This window comes from Coregonus lavaretus (assembly GCF_964263955.1).
Source record: "Coregonus lavaretus genome assembly, chromosome: 36".
Taxonomy (NCBI): Eukaryota; Metazoa; Chordata; class Actinopteri; order Salmoniformes; family Salmonidae; genus Coregonus; species Coregonus lavaretus.
The window spans coordinates 23661634-23674051 of NC_140023.1; the positions used below are offsets into that span (position 1 = coordinate 23661634).

General features: G+C 41.4%; 1 pseudogene across 1 annotated transcript; it reads left to right on the forward strand.

The window, feature by feature from the left end:
* Positions 1-3028: 3028 nt before the first annotated feature.
* LOC311110555 (sideroflexin-4-like) lies at positions 3029-6475 on the forward strand (annotated as a pseudogene). Its single transcript has 7 exons — positions 3029-3088; positions 5095-5163; positions 5295-5385; positions 5666-5763; positions 5857-5953; positions 6187-6300; positions 6397-6475. The product of its transcript is annotated as a sideroflexin-4-like (transcript).
* Positions 6476-12418: the final 5943 nt, after the last annotated feature.

The following is a 12418-nucleotide window of genomic DNA, read 5'->3' on the forward strand; positions in this document are numbered from 1 at the left end:
TGGAGGTGAAAGCAGTGAGGGCTAAAAGTTGTTTTTGTTCTAATAAAACATATGATGGAAAGGGTATGTTCATGGGAATATCAGATTGTGATGATTATATGATGACTTTGGATAAGCATGAACATAAGGTTAGAGAGGACAAATATAATGTAACTTTTTATGTACCAGGTAGTAAGAAGAGCAGGACTTTGATGGTGAAAGATCAGCTTTTGCCTGGCAATGTAACTATTGGGAATTTTAGAGATATTTGGTGGGTTTGTGGTGATAAAGCATATATATTCTTACCCTATGGATGGACAGGATGTTGTTACATGTCAACGTTGAAGCTTCCATATGAGGCTTTTACCATTAAAAGAGGGGTAGCACCGGACACAGATAAATCTGAAGCTAGAGTTGAAAATAGGGTGAAAAGAGACATGGCAACATTTCATAGTCTTGAGGCCTACCATTGGAGGATAAGTCTGGGAGAGAAGTGGGGACTCTGACTTTTTCCATGGTATGGTGTAACATTTTTAGCAGATCATATTGATAATATTACATATACTTTGCAGGGGTTTGCGAATGAAACAATAAGAGGGTTTAACCTTCTGTCAAATACTCAAAGAAGTCACAGACTGACGCTGTTGAAACATGACATGGCTCTTGACTATATTTTAGCAAAACAAGGTGGCTTATGTTTGGCTATGAATCTAACGGGGGATGATTGTTATACTTTGATCCCAGATAGTTCCGATAATATCACGAGTGTTATAGATGCGTTGAAGAATATAAGGGATGCGTTTGGGAGATCTGAAGGAGCTGGATGGTCAGCGAAGTCTTGGTTGCAAGATCAGTTAGGCCCAGTAGGAGCAGTGATGGTTCAGATTTTAGTTGCAGCTCTGATAGCGTTGTGTGTGATGTTTTGCTTTTGTACTTTGTTACTGACCTTTGCGAAAGCTATGATATTAAGATGGGTTGGAGTTGTGATGCCTGGAGACAACACTCAGATGCCGTTGTTGACTGTTCCTGATCTGGATGAAGATGGACAAGGGGGTCTGGATGGAGTATTAATGGATAAATATCCTTTTTGATTATTTGATCATTTTTCATTTTTTTTTTTTTTTCAATATTAGTGTGATTTTTAGTATGATTTTATGAATCAAAGGGGGGAATAGGATAATGTGATTCATACATCATTTATATATCATTTTTATATTCTTAGTTGATATCATTTATATATCATTTTTATATTCTTAGTTGATATTGATGTTTAATTTGAAAGTGTTGTTTTGCAAAAGATACTGTTTGGTCTTTTCTTTTCTTCCAGAACCATTTGGGGGGAAAATGTAAAGATTGAAATACTCAAACAAGGACAATATGAAAGGACAATGACTGGAGGAGATGGAACCAGGAAGGGGGGGAAAGGTTCCCATTCCATCATCAACAATCCATTGGAAGTCGAGACTACGGGGAGATGAAGTGTAGTGGACTACATTCCAGTGTCTGCAATGAAATATAGACATATTTGCATGTGTAATACATAATTTGTGTCCTAGTCTTAGGTATTAATTTTTGTAGAAGGATATTTGATGTTATTGAATACATGTGGGGATCTTAGATGTTTTTGTTTATTTCGTTGATGCTTAGGAACAGGGAGTCTAGGCAGGGAGAGGTCCACTGTAGGATCCGATGGGTTGACCAGCCTTAGAGTGGAATTTTTTTTGGATAGTATTTTGTTTGCAGGGGCTTACATGTGTATTTAATTGCATCATAGTTTCAAATGCATTGATAAGGATTTATGAGTTTATCTGGAGTATCTAGGTGGTTGCCTGGGGCAGAGGAACCGTGAGAGAATTTTACTGTCTTGATTGATGGATGGATATCTGGAAAGATGGCTGCCGGACAGTTTTTCGCTCTCACACTCCATAAAGATTTGTTCATATTTCATAGTAATGTATTCACACTTCATAAACATTTATTCATATTTCATAGAAAGGTATTTACACTCTAGAGGATAATGTTTTTGGTTTAATGTTAAAGATACTCAATAAGATAAATTGTTACTGGTCATAATCCTATTCTGTTTGTTTTCGAGACTTTTAGTTAGTCTCGAAGGGGGGATATGTCGTGTATGAAGATTATGACTATTCTAGAGGGACAAAGGAAAGATGTTTATCTTAGTTCAAAAGTAGCCAGTGGTAGGGTGACGCCCCAGGGGGGATAGGTGATTGGACGGAAGAGGGAGCAACCCATATTTTGGCATTGTTTATAAGTATGAGCTAGACAAAGAGGGGGTCAGAAGCATTCAGATTATTTTGGGACAGTGCTTCTCCAGACACTGCGGGTCTGTAAACTTATGCTGCAAACTTGTGATATGAATAAAACTTCTAATCAAGGTGCAGCCTAAGCGGACTCTTTGTTTGACAGCAATAACCACCAGCAGCCGACGCGACACGACAAAGCATCTCAAGGTCCTGGAGTGGCCTAGCCAGTCTCCAGACCTGAAACCAATAGATAATATTTGGAGGGAGCTGAAAGTACGTATTGCCCAGCGACAGCCCCGAAACCTGAAGGATCTGGAGAATGCAGCTAGCTAATTTAGCCTACTCAAACACCCGGCTCAAACAGAGAGGAATGCTATTTATGTTAGCTAGCTGGCTAAGGCTATCAAACACTGGAACTCTTCCAAGTCAAGGTAAGCTTTCAGTTTAATTTATTGCCACCGGGGCCCGCTGGTGTAGCGGGTTTACTAACACGTTAGTTTGTGTGTTGTACTTAGTTAATTGAAAATGTGTTTAAAGTTTAGAAACAATGCCTTGTTGATGATCTGTTTTGAGTTTTGTACCAAGAGTTGTGAAAATTGCACCAAAGCGATAAATAAAACTGTAATTTATATAATCTCGTATTCACCACACATTAATGGTTGATTAACAGACTTTTCATTTTCCTTCAGGTTGTTGCCATACAGTGGAGTCAAACCGGCTCTATTCTGCCAGGTAAGGGACTTGTACGTAACCATGTACTCAATACTGTTCAAAATTAGAATTAGATGCTTCAGAGTTAAAGCGCTGAATTCAATCAAGCAAACAGAAACATTTCTTCTGACAAAGTAAATAGTTTAAGAAATGACCTTCTTTCCACCCTATTATGTCTTCCCACTTGCTGTGTTCTGCATTTTATCTGTGTTTTATATGAGTTTCATATATTTTCAACTAATGAGTTGCAGTTAGTTTCAGAGTGGGTGGCAAGGAATAAGTTAGTACTAAATATTTATAAAACTAAAAGCATTGTATTTGGAACAAATCATTCACTAAACTCCAAATCTCAATTAAATCTTGTAATAAATAATGTGGAGATTGAGGAAGTTGAGGTGACTAAACTGCTTGGAGTAACCCTGGATTGTAAACTGTCATGGTCAAAACATATTGATACAACAGTAGCTAAGATGGGGAGAAGTCTGTCCATAATAAAGCGCTGCTCTACCCTCTTAACAGCACTATCAACAACGCAGGTCCTACCGGCTATAGTTTTATCGCACCTGGACTACTGTTCAGTCATGTGGTCAGGTGCCACAAAGAGAGACTTAGGAAAATTGCAATTGGCTCAAAACAGGGCAGCACAGCTGGCCCTTGGATGTACACAAAAAGCAAACATTAACAATATGCATGTCAATCTCTCCTGGCTCAAAGTGGAGGAGAGATTGACTTCATCACTGCTTGTGTTTGTGAGAGGTGTTGACATGTCAGACACACATGCATACCCCACAAGACATGCCACCAGAGGTCTCTTCACAGTCCCCAAGTCCAGAACAGACTATGGGAGGTGCACAGTACTACATAGAGCCATGACTACATGGAACTCTATTCCACATCAGGTAACTGATGCAAGCAGTAGAATCAGATTTTAAAAACAGATACAAATACACCTTATGGAACAGAGGGGACTGTGAAGCAACACAAACATAGGAACAGACACATGCATACACACACATGATAACATACGCTCTATACACACACACGTACACATGGCTTTTGTGTTGTAGATACACTACCTTTCAGAAGTTTGGGTCACTTAGAAATGTCCTTGTTTTCGAAAGAAAAGCAATGTTTTTGTCCATTAAAATAACATCAAATTGATCAGAAATACAGTGTAGACATTGTTAATGTTGTAAATGGCTATTATAACTGGAAATGGCTGATTTTTAATGGAATATCTACATAGGCATACAGAGGCCCATTATCAGCAACCATCAGTCCTGTGTTCCAATGGCACGTTGTGTTTGCTAATCCAAGTTTATTAATTTTAAAAGGCTAATTGCAATTAAAAAAACCTTTTGCAATTATGTTAGCACAGCTGAAAACTGTTGTGCTGATTAAAGAAGCAATAAAACTGGCCTTCTTGAGACTAGTTGAGTATCTGGAGCATCAGCAATTATGGGTTCGATTACAGGCTCAAAATGGCCAGAAACAAAGATCTTTCTTCTGAAACTCGTCAGTCTATTCTTGTTCTGAGAAATGAAGGCTATTCCATTTGAGAAATTGCCAAGAAACTGAAGATCTCGTACAACGCTGTGTACTACTCCCTTCACAGAACAGCGCAAACTGTCTCTAACCAGAATAAAAAGAGGAGTGGGAGGCCACAGTGCACAACTGAGCAAGAGGACAAATACGTTAGAGTGTCTAGTTTGAGAAACAGACGCCTCACAGGTCCTCAACTGGCAGCTTCATTAAATAGTACCCGCAAAACACCAGTCTCAACGTCAACAGTGAAGAGGCGACTCCGGGATGCTAACCTTCTAGGCAGAGTTGCAAAGAAAAAGCCATATCTCAGACTGGCCAATAAAAATAAAATATTAAGATGGGCAGTCTGAGATATAGCTTTTTCTTTGCAACTCTGCTTAGAAGGTCAGCATCCCTGAGTCGCCTCTTCACTGTTGACGTTGAGACTGGTGACCCCAAACTTTTGAACGGTAGTGTATGTGGTAGTGGAGTAGGGGCCTGAGGGCACACACTTAGTGTGCTGTGAAATCTGTTATGAATGTATTGGAATGTAAAATGTGGGATCCATAATAAATACAAATAGAAATACAAATGATTAGTTGCTTTTCTCAATCAGGGGATTAAGACATCTTTGAAGCAGGGTCTGTTGATAGGCGGATCAGTTGCATATGCAACATGTGCAGGGGTGAGTATCACTACTGGGAGGGAAATGTATTTGGTTAATGAATTACTTGTCAAACAGAGGAGTAGATGGTGGCTGTCAGAGGCTGTTTGATTATCAAGATGACATTAGGTTTGACTTTACTTGTGTTTCAGGCAATTCCTCAAATAGTCATACAGCAACTTAGCATGAGCAGCCCAGCTGTCCAGATGTTTTTCAGGTCCGTATTACCAATTCCCCTCTCAGGTAAGTGCTTAGGATTTGAAATACTGTATAAAGTAAGTCTGATCTGGGACATCAGGGTACCGTTACAAAGAATGATCAAAATAGCAATTTTAGATAAAATGGTATCATTTCTGTTCAGAATCAGTGCCCCAGTTCTTGAGTCCTAACATTAACTGATTGTGTCTTATGAACAAAGTACTTGATTGATTTATTGATCAAAGGGTGTTTGTTTCTGAAGCCATTATCCACATTTTTGGATAGGCTGGTGTTCCTTCTCTCAGATCTCTGCTTTATCCCATAGCCTCCCTGGTCATTGTTAGTGAGGAGTCCGAGAATGGAATCCAGGTGTTTGATTCCAATGGGAATTCTGTTGGAATCTCCCAGGCAGCTGGAGCAAAGGTGAGAGGAAAAAGTTACTGATGGAAAATAAAAAGGAATTAGCAGGCTTTTAATATACCTTTGTTAATGGTTGTTGACATGTTTCCTGGTTAGGCTGTGAAGGAGACTGCTTTTTCCAGAGCTGCGTTGTTAGGCACTACGGCTGCTTTTCCTAATCTTCTTGTGTTCCTCTTGCAAAAGGAAGTCACCCGTCTTGTGCTGGGGCTGCATTTCCCACTATGACCTATTCAATTATTTGATTACATTGTTACTTGATGGATATATTGTACATTGTTTTGATATGATAAAATTAGCTAATCCGTTTATAAAGAAATACTTGGTCAAACAGCTTTGTAAATATTGCCTATGATATAACTAATACAATAGATGTATTTACCTAAAACTATGCACAAATTGATCCCATCTTTTTCTGTCATTTCAGAGCAAGGTTTCTGCAAAGGAGGCCTCTGCTGGTGGCTCCTATACATCACATCAGCACCGTTTGTCCTGGGCCTGATGATCCCAGTGTCCTTCAGTGTCTATCCACAGCTTGGAATGGTAGGACTTAGATACATTACATTAATACTGTATTTACTGTGCATTTCTCAAAACCCAATCAGACTGCAACTCAACATTGTTTCTTCTGCTTTACAGATCAAAAAAAGGAAACTTGGAAAAATAATTACAGACTGCAGCAGTAAGTGGTCAACTATTCTATCACAGGGGGCTCTGAGGCACCGGTGAACAAGTACTACAGACTTCAATGTGGGAGCAGGTGCACCAAATTCGGGTGACTTCATTGACTGGGCAGCATGAGAAGCAACCTTTCGAAGGCCACAGGATGCAGTTTATGGAATATGCCCTGTTACTTCATACACTGTGATGATGAATCCAGTCATAATTAAAGACATGCTCCAGAACTTTGGCCACTGCTAAGTATTTTTTCAACCTCTCGCTTTGGGCTGGATGTGTCAGTGTGTAGTTCATACATGCATAATCTATAAGCAGATTTACTGTCTTACCTCAATAGGTTGCTATAACCTAGCCTACGAATGAAAGTTTATAACGTAGGTGCACAGGTCGAGAGACAAATTGGAGTAATCAAGGTGACAGACAGTGACACATTCAATACCGCCTTGCGGTATTGAAGGTTTATCCCCGTTTAAGGTTTATCCCCGTTTTGTTTGCTACCAGTTAAGAAACGTTAACAGAATCAGCGGAATGAATATACCCCTGATCACCTGCACGCACAGTTCACTTTCATAGCAGCCACATACAAACATCATCATCACTTTGCTCGTTAATTCCTTCTCGTATCTACGCGCTCTCTTCCTCCTCTCACCTTTTCCCTTCTCTTGTGGACTTCAGTTCACAACACAACAGCTGTCTGTGACCAGCCGAAAAAACCTTTCCAAGCCAAACCTTCATACCATAACCGCTACACACAGCCTACACCGTTGTCACCATATTAGCTAATGTCATAGTCTACTAGAACTAACGCGTTAGTAAACCCGCTACACCAGCGGGCCCCGGTGGCAATAAATTAATAAAACCGAAAGCTTACCTTGACTTGGAAGAGTACCAGTGTTTGATAGCCTTAGCCAGCTAGCTAACATAAATAGCATTCCTCTCTGTTTGAGCCGGGTGTTTGAGTAGGCTAAATTAGCTAGCTGCATTAACTATTGTCCTTTTCTCTCTTTGAGTCAACTACTCACCACATTTTATGTACTGCAGTGCTAGCTAGCTGTAGCTTGTACTTTCAGTGCTAGATTCATTCTCCTTGATTGGGTGGACAACATGTCAGTTCATGCTGCAAGAGCTATAAATAGCTGTCCTCTGGCTACACCATGGTGCTACCCCAGAAAGTGCTGTTGAGGCTACTGTATACCTTAATTGAAAACAATGTGTTTTAATCAGTTATCTGGTGATATGTGAATATATTTAGTATAGTTTTATCTGAAAATGATAACTTTAATTTCACTATTTATTTGTTAAATTCACTGAGTAGGATGATCATCCCCTTCCTTCTTCCTCAGTGAGGCCTGATACACAAGTACTGGAAAATCCCTTTAATTACAAATTGATAAAGAACAGAGTTCATGTTCATATTCAGTTTAATGTAATAACTGCAACTTGTATGTGGATGTAAATAAACAAAGCACTGCAAATGAATTGTAACCATGAGAATTTGTATAGCAAAAAATATTATTCCTCGTACAGCTTTTCACATGTGATTTGGTTTGCATGTATTCATATTGCACTCCATTATTTATTTGTTAAACATTTAAAGGACATATCCCTATTTTTCTCCCACGTCGTGGAAGCTTGGCATATTACAACAACAGTTTTCAAACAACTCTCCCCCCGCCCCCTTTCTCAACAAGCCTAGTCATTCCCCCTTTGCATGCTCTCTCCCTTTCATTCTAAAACGTGTGGATTTGTTTACATAGGCATAGCTAGCCAGCCATTCCATACAGCTACAACAGAAGTTTACTAGCTAACCACTGGACACACAGAATGTCGAGTGATGAGGTGAAATAAAACGTTAAACTCCAAAAATTATTTGTATTGTAATACCATATGGCAACATTGTGCAATTTGTCAAGTTTCCGTGATGTGTTCTGTCGGTTACTTTGCCAGCCTTGCTAACGTTTGCTAAACCAAAGCTAGTTTGACACAATTGCAGCTACAGCTAGCTGCAATAGTTTCAACCTTGTGAAATTGTTTTGTAATAGCCAATGGATGTAAGAAAGTATTTCACATAGCAGGACATCTAGCTAACGTCATTCAGGGAGAGCCAGGGGCAGAGGACAGACATGTAGAGGCAGGCAGCAGAGATACAGAAATGAGGATGAGGAGAGGCTTTTTGCTCTCCAACGTGATAGAATGGCTGCCTCACAGGTTTGTATTATGTTGAAAATGCCTATATATTTAACAAAAATAAAGTATTATTCCTTGAATAGTTGAATAGTTCATGTATGAACAGAATAATTGGTGGCTGAATACATTTAGGTTTTTGGTATTTCTCCATACATACTACTTTCAATAGAAACAAGATCTAGATTAATCAATTTGCAATAGAAAGTCGTGTTTGAATTGGCTTTGAATGGATCGTAGACCTTGACCATACATATGAGAAATATATTTTGTTGGGTGTGTTGAGAAATATCACATTCTGCCTTACTGATAATAGGCTATGTGTGCATCTGTTAGTTCAGGAATACCTCATCAGGGATCTGGATGATGCAGACAACAGGGAGGTGGTGAGGCTGATGTTTCAGTGAGAGCCAGGGTTGGTTTTTGGTGTCCTAGAGTTTTACCGGCAGCACAATGGTGAGCCACCACCTGCACATGTACCAGGTGCACCTGTGGCAACTGCAGGGAGATGCCTACAGACCGAGAGAGGAAGTGTTGCGGTCAGGAACCAGACCTCTGTGTAAGCGTGCTGCCACATTTCACCCATTACATTTACATTTGACATTTTAGTCATTTAGCAGACGCTCTTATCCAGAGCGACTTACAGGAGCAATTAGGGTTAAGTGCCTTGCTCAAGGGCACATCGACAGATTTTTCACCTAGTCGGCTCGGGGATTAGAACCAGCGACCTTTCGGTTACTGGCACTACGCTCTTAACCACTAAACTACCTGCCGCCCCATTACTGCTTAGACAACAGATATTTAAGTTTGCACAGGTGTTATAGGGTTGACGTGTTGGCAGTGGCTGATGCAGCAGAGCCTGGAGATGACGCCCGGGAGTACCGGCATTCTGCCTACACACAGTTTGTGATGAGGCAGCATGGTGCCCTTGGTGCAGGAAACTGAGTTGTCATCCCCAGTTGCTGTGTTTGGAGAATCAGGGACACTTTCCCTGATCCCCATTCACAGTACACTGGCTTCCACCCTGGGCGCTAGGATTCTCAAAGCATTTGGCATGATAGTGTTATGCCCAAAGAGTGTCCATTGCCAGACACTTATTGGCATCACATTAGTATGGCATCATGTCACTTGCTGTGAACAGAACACAACCTCTCCCTCAGTTTGCATTCTCCACACACAAACACCTGCCAGGTGCATCTTCAGGACATCAAAAACCTTCTTACTGGGCACACCATGTCATATCATCGTGTAGCTCAGTTGGTAGAGCATGGCGTTTGCAACACCAGGGTTGTGGGTTTCCCACGGGGGGCCAGTATGAAAATGTATGCACTTACTAACTGTAAGTCGCTCTGGATAAGAGCGTCTGCTAAATGACTAAAATGTAAATGTAAAATGTAATGTACTTCATGTAAAACGGTTTGTATGTATGTGGGTCGTTACCTGGGTTTCTCACAGGGTTGCTGAGCTGGAGGTTGTTTCTGGAGCTCCTGCATGGTCTCGAGGTTCACCCAACTCTAGGGGGAGGGAAAGAATGAGAAATGTGGAGGTTTAGTGTACCGATACCGTGAAAGTTATTATTGACTGCATAGATATCATCTCTATTCATTGACTGCATAGATACTATTCATTGACTGCATAGATATCATCTCCTACAGGCTTTGTTATAACTCATTCTGATGTCTGATGCAATTCTACCTGATATTCCTGCCTTCAGTTTTCTACATACCTAGGCCTCTTCTCACTTGTGATTGCACAAGTTCCTCAGTTGTTGGTGGAGGAATAGGGGGTAGGAGTCCAAGTCTTTTAGGGTCTTCAGGCCTTAGGGTTCTTCTCCTTGGCATCCAGCCACCAGATTACAACCGCTTCCTCAAAATCTTGCATTGGAGGTCCGGAATGTATCTACATGTCTTCTTAGTTTTTAGTGAGTAGACACTCCAACGTTTTGCTTTTTTTTTTTTTATACAGTCTTATATAGCTATAAATCAACATAATTTGAGAGTATGCATTGTGTTATAAAATATAACAAATGTACTTTCAAGGACAATTAGTAAGGTCACAGATCTTGCAATCTGAGTACAACAGAACAAATAAGGTTGTGCATCACCTCCCTCAATGGTTTAGAGAAAGGAGATTGGATGGTTTACAATACACTGCAAATACACTTAGAAGTTCCTGTTAAAAGGAAGCCACACTTTTGAGTAATTATTCCCAGACAGCAAAATGTTTGTGGCCAAAAAAAAGTCACCTGACAGCATCACATGCTTCACTGTGGGCTGAGACTTCCATTTCCAGACGCAGAGACCTTTGGGGCCGATCTGTAAGATTACATTTACGTCATTTAGCAGACGCTCTTATCCAGAGCGACTTACAAATTGGTGCATTCACCTTATGATAGCCAGTGGGACAACCACTTTACAATTTAAAAAAATATATTTTTCTAAAATGTTTCATTTTTAGAGTATATTTTTAATTTTCATTTGTTTTATATATATATATATATATATATATATACTGCTCAAAAAAATAAAGGGAACACTTAAACAACACAATGTAATTCCAAGTCAATCACACTTCTGTGAAATCAAACTGTCCACTTAGGAAGCAACACTGATTGACAATACATTTCACATGCTGTTGTGCAAATAGAATAGACAACAGGTGGAAATTATAGGCAATTAGCAAGACACCCCCAATAAAGGACTGGTTTTGCAGTTGGTGACCACAGACCACTTCTCAGTTCCTATACTTCCTGACTGATGTTTTGGTCACTTTTGAATGCTGGCGGTGCTTTCACTCTAGTGATAGCATGAGACGGAGTCTACAACCCACACAAGTGGCTCAAGTAGTGCAGCTCATCCAGGATGGCACATCAATGCGAGCTGTGGGAAGAAGGTTTGCTGTGTCTGTCAGCGTAGTGTCCAGAGCATGGAGGCGCTACCAGGAGACAGGCCAGTACATCAGGAGACGTGGAGGAGGCCGTAGGAGGGCAACAACCCAGCAGCAGGACTGCTTCCTCCGCCTTTGTGCAAGGAGGAGCAGGAGGAGCACTGCCAGAGCCCTGCAAAATGACCTCCAGCAGGCCACACATGTGCATGTGTCTGCTCAAACGGTCAGAAACAGACTCCATGAGGGTGGTATGAGGGCCCGACGTCCACAGGTGGGGGTTGTGCTTACAGCCCAACACCGTGCAGGACGTTTGGCATTTGCCAGAGAACACCAAGATTGGCAAATTCGCCACTGGCGCCCTGTGCTGTTCACAGATGAAAGCAGGTTCACACTGAGCACGTGACAGATGTGACAGAGTCTGGAGACGCTGTGGAGAACGTTCTGCTGCCTGCAACATCCTCCAGCATGACCGGTTTGGCGGTGGGTCAGTCATGGTGTGGGGTGGCATTTCTTTGGGGGGGCCGCACAGCCCTCCATGTGCTCGCCAGAGGTAGCCTGACTGCCATTAGGTACCGAGATGAGATCCTCAGACCCCTTGTGAGACCATATGCTGGTGTGGTTGGCCCTGGGTTCCTCCTAATGCAAGACAATGCTAGACCTCATGTGGCTGGAGTGTGTCAGCAGTTCCTGCAAGAGGAAGGCATTGATGCTATGGACTGGCCCGCCCGTTCCCCAGACCTGAATCCAATTGAGCACATCTGGGACATCATGTCTCGCTCCATTCACCAACGCCACATTGCACCACAGACTGTCCAGGAGTTGGCGGATGCTTTAGTCCAGGTCTGGGAGGAGATCCCTCAGGAGACCATCCGCCACCTCATCAGGAGCATGCCCAGGCGTTGTAGGGAGGTCA